This window comes from Phoenix dactylifera, chromosome 2, assembly GCF_051530095.1.
Source record: "Phoenix dactylifera cultivar Ajwa chromosome 2, Ajwa_hap1_PhDact_Kaust_v1.1, whole genome shotgun sequence".
Lineage (NCBI taxonomy): Eukaryota > Viridiplantae > Streptophyta > Magnoliopsida > Arecales > Arecaceae > Phoenix > Phoenix dactylifera.
Genome location: NC_143191.1, coordinates 7,570,192 through 7,577,601, shown reverse-complemented (window position 1 = coordinate 7,577,601; position 7,410 = coordinate 7,570,192). Strand labels below are relative to the sequence as shown.

Genomic DNA, 7,410 nt, shown 5'->3' with positions numbered 1-7,410 from the left:
CATTTTACTTCCTTTGAATAAATCTTGCAACATAAGTAATTATGTTTTGAATGGATCAAGCATGTCAAAAATGGATTATTTTCTGTTGATGAGGAAAGGTGAGTGAAATCTATTTCGAAAAATATTCTCATGATAACCGCTCACTTGGCATTTTTATTTTATGTCACATAAACTCTGTAGGTAGCAAGAAGAGTGTTCGAGGCCCCACGAAATGCAAAGATATTTGGAGTTTACCACTAGGTGTGCGTTTGCCTATCAAAATAAATGACTTGGGACAGCCAGTAGGAAATAATGCGCTTGGAGCTCAAATTTGAGAGTTACCTGCTGAGATGGTAAAAGTGGATAATGAGCCTCTGATAAGGCCCATTAAGAATTGGTGATGCTGTTGGAGTAAATATTGCATGGCCTTCGACTTTTGTAATAAAGTTATTAATATTTATTTTATAAATTATTATTTATTTTTGTGTACAAATTTATATAATCATAATCTAAATACTTGATTTACTTTTGTTTTGCAGGCCCCGCCTGCTTGGGCATAGGATGAATTGCTTTGGACTTTAATTTTCCATTTTCATATTTTTGTACATAGTTTGTAATGAATTGTAACAACTACTTTTGGTTTATTACTTTTGTGGAGTATTTGTACTTTTGCTTCTAGAATGCAATTCACATTTTTCAATTTAGTTTTGTGGGATGCTATTGATGTTTCCGAAAAGCATTATTAAGATAATTATTGTTCATATGGATGGATTTAGCTAAACTCTCAACTTCATAATTTTTATTGCAGGATGCATCATTATATAATATATTAATAACTATATCATATTTTTCAAACAAGTTTTGTACAGGATGAATAAAACAGCGTTATTCAATCATTCAAAATAATTATCCTTAGCTTATGAAAATGCCACAGAAAAATATTCGGCAAATTAATCTATAAAGGTATCATCGGTGATTAAAAGCGTCGGTAAATCTATTTTTCAATATGACAATCATCTTCTACATTGTTTACCGGCACTTGGCAATGCCACTAATTAATCGGCAATGGCATTTTGAAGCATCGCTATTTACTACATATCCTTTTTACCTTTCTTATGTGGGATATTTTTTTTTGCTACTAAAGGAATGTGTGGCATTTTAGCAATACTGGTATATATTATAAAAAATGCTGCTTAAAAGAGATTTCTAGCAGCTTTCATAAACATGCCGTAGATTAATAATGTTTTACAAGCATTTTGGAACGCCACCAATTAACCTTCACCGACACTTATACATGCCGTATTTGGTACATTCCCTTCTACCATTTCTTTGTGTGGCATTTTGGATGTGCTGCTAAAAAAATGTGCAGCATTTCGAAAAATAGTGATAAATATCAAAAAAATGCTGTTAAAAAATATGTATTTTTTGCTGCGATATGAAGGAGTCGCTGAAAAATTAGCGACATAATTATTGGCGGCATTAAGTCTGATATTTGATAAAAATGCCGCTGAAGGTATTAGTGGCATGCTTTTTTACATCCAGAGGCACTTTGTCACGCTGGTAGACATCTATTTCCTTGTAGTGTTGTGTCATTTGCATAGAGGCCAACATACTGAGGTTGATGAGGCCATTGGACAAGACCTGAGGTCAGACCATTGTCCTCATTTCTTGACAGTTATGAGTCAATACATTGACTGAGCGTAGGAGAGAGAAATGGTTTTCCTTCCTGCGTCCTCTCCTGCAACAAATAAATCCTTGTTGTATACCATTTATCAATGCTAATGGTGAATGGGAGAGAGAGTGAGAGAAGGGCATTGCTCCATCTAACCAGTTACTGCCAAAGGCTTTGTACTTGCAATTCATTAAGAATGAAATCCTTGTACCAAAAAAAAAGAATAAAATCCCAACTTAGCATATTATGAGCTATCAGGAAGTTTAGTCTACGGAGCTAGGGTTTAACTACTCAACGCTGTGGACTTCTTACCTGAAGTGACCTTCGACCTGTCCCTCAAATGAAGTCAGTTAGGCACTATTTGAGAAAGTGAAGATTGGTTGCCCTGAGCAAGCTTAGAATTTCTATTTGCTTCGAATCCTTGAGCAACAAGACCCGTGAGGAGAGATGAAACCAAATTGCAGTCCAAACTTATCTAGTAGTTTAAGCCTTGCCGTTAAAGGCACCCTGTATTTTTCCACCCAGCTATTTCATAACACCATAAGGTAGGAGCTATGAAACTGGTAGTAAGAAATATTGTGCTTCTTGTGCTTCCTTCAAATCATCCACATGTCTTCTATAGAGTTGCACCTTTGCCTAGCACCTAAGGGTGCAAAGATTAGTTTACACACTCTTCTGGCTAATTTTACACCCAATCCCTAGTCTTGAACTCGACAAGCTGACCCATATTGCTCACGCCCTCTCTCTCACACACATAGACACACGCATGCATCCATCTTTCTCTCTTGCGCTCTCTCTCTCTCTCTCTCTCTCTCTCTCTCTCTCTCTCTCTCTCTCTCGCGATACCTGTCTCCTACTCACTTTTTGCATTGAGCTCTCTTTCCCTCCCCAACTCCGCCTTTACTCTCTCTTCTCGCTAACTCGCATCCGTAAGTTTAATCTCTACACTTTCTTCTCTACTTGTTTCACTCTAAAATTTATTTGATCCAATCATTTCTCCTCTCGAACAATGTTTCTATGCATAAGACTAACTCCTCTCTCTTTTCGTCCTCAGGAATAGAAGGTGGGGGCTCTTTTATCGAAGAGGTAGCTAGGGGAGGATTTAAGGTTTGAGGATCTGCGCATAGACTTTTTAGCATTTTTATCTGAATTAATTATCCTATATAATTTGCATGTTGGGGTAGAATGTTGTATGCTAAAAATATATATTGACAGGTAAATGTTAATATTTTGTATCTCTATTGGTATCTTTTCATGTATAGTTGATTAAATTTTATAACTAAGTAAATTTAATTAGGACCTTATTGTATTTGTTGGGTGATCTGAAGAGGCTCAGATTTCAATCCTACCTTAAATTGTAATAGTTACCATTCTTCATTGATGCCATCTCATGTTTGCTCCTGTAAATTTGAGCCCTAGGTTTCAGTGCCTTATGGTCCTAATTGACTGCTAATCGTATTATCTAGGAGTGTGATAGTGTAACGTTGGCATCTTGTTGAAAGGACTATTTTTCCCAATTACTCTTTGGATTAGGTGAGTACTTTATCATTCAAGTATTTTATAAATGCACTTTACATATTATGTATTAGAAAAATTATGGTTCAACATCCATCGTGACTCTTACTGAAACCATCATCTTTACATGCTTAGTTTTGAATATATAGTTTGTAAATGAAAGCAAAATAGTAATTAATTTTATTTAGTTATTTCTTGGAAATTCTATGACTAAGAAATAAATATTATGCTTGATTTACCTTAAAAAAATTAATAAGTTTTAAGTATGTATTAAGTATATAAACATTTTAATTGTACATGTTAGTCGAATTGATCAAGATGGAAATATTTAAAGAAAGCCTCCTAGATTGGTTTAATGCTTACGAGTATTTGGAAATATAATAATTTGTGTATGGCTAAAAATTGATTTTGGAGTTGGTGTGGAAAAATTGGTCTTTAATTTCTAGTTTGACAAGGATTCGGACCTAGCTAGTGAGACTGGTCCTTGGCAGAGCATGTATTTGGAAACTAATTTCTTTCAGACATCTATCACATGGTTAAGCATGATTTTGGGCTTACATCGTAGATCTAAATTTGATTCCAATCATTATCATAGGTCTAATCATGGCCATAATCATAAGGACTAGGAGAGGGATTGTATAATCATATACTTGGTTTTTTATGACATTGTTTAGCTGCTCAGAAAATTTATTCAAAACTAGCTATCGCACTTCTCACTTCATATTTTTGATTATTTATAGGCCAAATAAGGAACTCCGATATTGATTCCCAATTATTTTCTTTTTGTACTCGGAGGGCTATCTTTATTATTATAAGTATTTTATTTATATGCTTGATTCAACTAGAGATGGTAGAGTTACTGAACTATTGGATCATTATTTTATTTTTGTTATGTATAAGATGTTGAGTAGTACCTTGGACTTTCGGTTATAAGTTATGTACCGGAAAGCTTAGGAAAAAATAGTATTTAATTTCTCTTTAGTTGATATTGGTTTATGGAATATAACTCATATTATGTTTTATTAGCATTCTTGAGTGATGATATTTATGAAGTATGTTGTTAACGGATGTTCTTTAGCTTTGATTTTTTTTTTTTAAGGTCGATACTGGTTGTTAGCTGTTGAAGCTATTTTGGTTGGGTTCAATAGATGCTTTGAATTGTTCTTGCTAATGCTGTGATATGATCGTAAGGAAATCCTTTTTGGATGTTTAGTTGTTAGATTAGATAATTGCAAGCAAGTCTTGCATATCTTGGGGGCTTAAGCAGTGGAGGATGTGCAGCTGTTTGTCAAGTGCTTGTGTCACAGGTTTAGAATATGATAGGCTAGAAATGAGTTCTACTTGATTGGGCTTCAAAAATTGCGAGACTTGCCAAAGCTAAATCGATGGAGTACTCAAACCAGTCAAGATAGGAGCTGTGTGTAGACTAGGCAGCAGGGACCCCTATTCTTCTGGACAATTTGATCTCCAGAATCATTTTATCTTGGAGTTACTCTCCCCTGGAACACTGAAGATCAATTTATATGGTTTGTAAAAGAGGAAGATGGCAAAGCAGGATCTGGTTTCTTAATAAGCGATCACAGAGGACAGGTAATGCTAAGCCAGGCAAACCCTTCACGAGATTACTGTTCCATTGGCAAAACTATGAGCATTTTGGGAGTAGCAGCCTGCGCCATGGAAAATCATCTGGAAAGAACAAGACCACCTTGGATTGAAAGGAGACTCACTAACTGTTATTAGGAGGTTGGCACAAAGCTCTACTGCATTTTTTTGTACAGATGGCTCACTTTCTACAGAATTAAACTTGATTATCAAAAAAAAAAAAAAAAATCGAACAGTAGACTAATAATCTAGACTGCCTATCGGCATCCACCTAGGTCCATCATCTCTAGGCTCCCTTGAGTCCCTTATACCATTACCCGCATCAACTATAGAGAGACGCCATGAGAGAGGAAAAAAAAAAGAAGAGAGAGAAATTAGAGAGAAATAGAGAGAGGAGAGAGAGAGAGAGAGGAAGGAAGAAGAGAGAGACCTCTCTCTTCTCCCTTCATGACTGGAGAAGTTCGTCTTCCCCTTCTCCTTTCCCCTTTCCTCCCCGCAGGTAGAAGGGGTGGCAGCCACGGTGGCCGAACCACCCACCCAATGGTGGCACTGGCGGCCGCAACCCCGGTCAAACCAGGCGACCGGTGGCGGCGGAATCGCGGAAGAAGAAGACCAAAACAGGGCAACCCTGTTTCGGACGATTTTCCAGCGATTCGCCGGCTCCAATAATGGCAAAATGTGTCTAGAAGACCCTAAGAAGAAGAAAAGTGGTCCTACCTCAGTCCGACGACGATCGGGCGATTCTTCCCGGCGGAAATTGGAGGAGAAAACCCGAAGAAGAGCTTGGGATCGGCTGCGAAATCTCGGTTAGTCGTTGATGGAACTCAAAGGAGGAGGAGGGGGTGGTCTGAAATAGGCGAGTACCCTTTTCGGCTGGTGTTTGGATCGCCATGAAACTCCCGGTTTCCCGCACGATCGGGAAGGTAGATGACTCCTAGCCGGAGTCATCCTCCCCGCCTCCCTCACGTGCAGCGCACGTGATGAGTTGGGCCTACCCTCTTCGGGCCGGCTCACAAGCGTAGGGACCACTACACTGGGTCCACATGCCAGTCCATTACTTAAATGTTCCCCAGGTATTTAACGTGCGGCTGCACGGCCGTTACAAAGTATGATAGCCGTTGTTTTGAACCCCGATCCCCTCCCTTCCCACCTATCTTCGCCTTCGATGATAGGATAACAAAGACGAAGATTGGCTTGCTAATTTTGATGCTGGATACGTGCCAGTCTAGGACTGCACCAAGGTCTTCCGCCTCCGCATCGCCGGTGCCCCCACCGCCGCGCGCTGCCCTCGCCCTCCTATGCTCCCTCAACGAAAGGCTCCCCGGGATGCGGCTCCCCTCCGTGCGCAACTTCTTCAGTTCGGCGTCTGTATCGGCTATACAGTTTAAACGAGTTAAAGGGATTGGGTTGGATTACATGTTTAATAAACAGTGCGGGTTCAGGTTGTAATTCCTAACCTGTTTAATAAACAGGTCGGGTTCAGATTTATGATTTTCTGACCCAACCTGCATCTGACCAGACCCATTTATATCCGACCCAACCCGATTGCCATCCCTAGCTACCAGATAGTGTGGTAGCTTGGGCATTTCTTTCAGACTTGGCTGACATCGTCCATGGAGAAAGAGCTGGTTGGGTATATCTAGGGGTGGCAATCGGATCGGGTTGGATCATAAACGAGTCGGGTCACATGCAGATCAGGTCAGAAAATCAAAAATCTGAACCCGACCTATTTATTAAACGGATCAGAAATTACAACCTGAACATGTCATGTTTAATAAACAGGTAACCCGACCCGGCCCGTTTAACCTGTTTAATAAACAAGTAACCTATTTGGCCAATTCGACCCGAACTATTTAACCTGTTTAGCCCTATTTATTCTGACCCAATCTGTTTAACATATTTACCCAACCCGACCTGTTTAATCTGTGTTTAAAACTATTAATATTCAAAATTAATACAGTCAAAATTAATACAAGGTTATGTAACTCTGTGTTCAAAACAGAAAAAAAGGGGAACAAATTGAATCATAAAAAATTTCAAAAAAATTAACCCAAAAACAGGACCTGGTGTTCTTCGCGGTGTTCTTCGCCATTGGCCGGCGGCCCTAGCATCGTGGGGCTGGAGCAGGGCTGCCATCCGGTCGGGATGGAGCTGGGCGGCGAGGGAGCGACTCAGGTGGCGAACCGCAGTGCGGGCATCGGAGACGGCCCGAAGGAAGGTCTTGACTGGGAAAAGGGAGGAGGTCTGGAGCGGCGGTCGAGGGCGGCCTGCAGGTCGTGGCAGGTCAAGGCGCCACTCGTCGATGGCGGCGGAGGAGAAGGGGGGGCTGCGGCGAATGAGGGAGAGGAAGAGGGAGCGAAGAAGACGGGTTGGGGAGGGGCTAAGGGAGGAGACATGTTGCTTGAGACTGTTGATATCGAGGGGGGACGTCGGAGATCTTCTCCCAGGTGGAGGGCCAACAGTTGGTGTAGGACACCGAGAGGTCGTCTCCGACGACCTCGATACCGTTGGATCTGGAATAAGGCTTTTTCGGAGGCATCGATTTGGAGGAGGAAGAAGGGTGGTGGTGGAGGAGGAGGAGGAGGAGGAGAAGGGCGAGAACCGTCAATTTTGAGGAGGAGGCGGAGGAAGGGTGGAGGAGG

At 40.6% G+C, this 7,410-nt stretch overlaps 1 long non-coding RNA gene across 1 annotated transcript; it reads right to left on the bottom strand.

Annotated features, from left to right (window-relative positions):
* Window positions 1-1,154: 1,154 nt before the first annotated feature.
* Window positions 1,155-5,624, bottom strand: LOC103698574 (uncharacterized). Its single transcript, XR_005514607.3, has 2 exons — window positions 5,486-5,624; window positions 1,155-1,717 (listed from the first exon to the last, which is right to left on the bottom strand). It is a non-coding gene; the product is annotated as an uncharacterized LOC103698574 (long non-coding RNA).
* Window positions 5,625-7,410: the final 1,786 nt, after the last annotated feature.